Genomic DNA, 1,990 nt, shown 5'->3' on the forward strand with positions numbered 1-1,990 from the left:
TATTTGACCAATTTCCGACCGAAATCAGTCGGAAATTTAATTTTTTTTGCTGATATAAGTATTAAATATTGTTTATTTAAAACTTCTTTATTATTTATACACACAAGTATTATTAAATTTATTTAATTTCTATAAAAACATTTTTCCGACCGAATTCGGTCGAAAATATTGAATTATAATTATTTCGGTTGGTTAATTAAATATATATAATTTTTATCTTGTGTGGGAAACAAAAAATTCAAAATTTTCGATCGATTTCGGTCGAAAATTTGGAAAATTTTAATAAATAATTATTTTAATACATTATATACAAGCTTGACCAATTTCCGACCGTGTTCGGTCGGAAATTTGGTAAATTTATTAAATAATTATTTTTGTACATAATTTTTGTTGTCAGGCAATTTTTGTTGACTTTTGCGACCAAATACTCTTATTTCTGACCGATTTAGGTCGGAAAGCCTTGGACGGAAACCATCTGATTTCTAGTAGTGATATTTTATCAAAAAGAGAGTAATAGACTATGACATTAAGCTAAGTGAGAAGCTAAAAAAATCATCTCAACAATGAAATAATACTAAATGATGGAAAATGTAATGATAAAAACTATGGAGCAAAAATGTTATTTGATGACTGTATAACTCGTTTCCTTTAATTTCATATTATTTTGATTATTCGTTACATTGTACTGAAAAACAAGATGATAGTTAAAATTTTATTAAAGCAACATGCTCAAACAAAGCAGCTTATGATTTAATATGATTAATATTCTTTAATATTATCTACATATCGTACGTGTACTAATATTGGTGATCTCTAATGAGAGTGACTTATAAATATTGGACCACCAAAAAATATGGTGTGGTTTGATGAATAGAACCTTCCACAATCAATTAAAAAATATTAGTATTTGTTAGTAGTCAATCAATCCCAAGCTCTTCAACCAAGGAAGCACCTCGGACAAACCTTCTTTCAAGCTTCTGGGGTTGTAATCCAACTCTGCTTTTGCCTTCCCACAAGAGTAAGCCCACTGATGTCTAGCCGCGGAAACAATCTGTTCAAGATGATGTTTAACGAGGTGATAAGAATTAAGGTCTAATGCTAAGAAAACAATTTTTCACACTTAGAACCAAATAAGAAGGCGCTACTATCCATCTCAGAGTAACAGGTCTGAAGTAATTTAAGCCGGGGCAGTGGACAAGAACCTTAAAGAAAAAAAGACTAAGACTCAATGTTCTGTCATTGTGACATTAATGTATTAAACCAAAAGTCACCACCGTTTGATCTCAAATCTACATACAACTTAAGACATACTTACATAAAGAAAAACCAGTATAACAAATGAAAGCATGAAATGTCAATCAGTTCTTACCGGAGGACTGATTAGAGGAAGCTTTCCTGTTAATTTGGAGAAAAGAACTGATATCCAGCCGTAAGCTTCAATAATAAGTAGGGGGATTTCCAAATGAAGGCCTTCTTGTCTGAGTGATCATGGCAGCTATGTCGAAAACTTGCTTAAATGACGCATTCTCCCCAGTAAGAAGATACCCAAGATTTCAATGGCAATGAAAAAACCAGAAGAATTTTGCACCAACCACTCTTTCCAGTTACTTCATCTCCACCACCAAATTTAGAAATATCTCCACCTATTGACCCTATTTTCCCCAGCCCAGACCAGTCCTTTTTCCCAGAAGTTCCCACTATGCCAACTTCAGATCAAACACAACAACAATCTCCACCAATTCAAGCCAATTATGGTACTCCAATTTCACTCCAACTTAGAGAAAGAATGAATAGTATGCCTACATCTAAATATCTTTTGTTGGGTGTTTCTTCATTTCAAGGGATATAATTAATTTAAAAAGTAATAATATTCCAATCGGTGGAAGGAAAAATAACATAGTAATGTGCTTATGAGCTAAAACCAAGCGAACTAAATGACTAGACTATGATAGCATGTGCAAATATATGCGAAAAAACTTCACCTACTTAG

The sequence above is a fragment of the Nicotiana attenuata genome, unplaced genomic scaffold (genome assembly GCF_001879085.1).
Source record: "Nicotiana attenuata strain UT unplaced genomic scaffold, NIATTr2, whole genome shotgun sequence".
Taxonomy (NCBI): Eukaryota; Viridiplantae; Streptophyta; class Magnoliopsida; order Solanales; family Solanaceae; genus Nicotiana; species Nicotiana attenuata.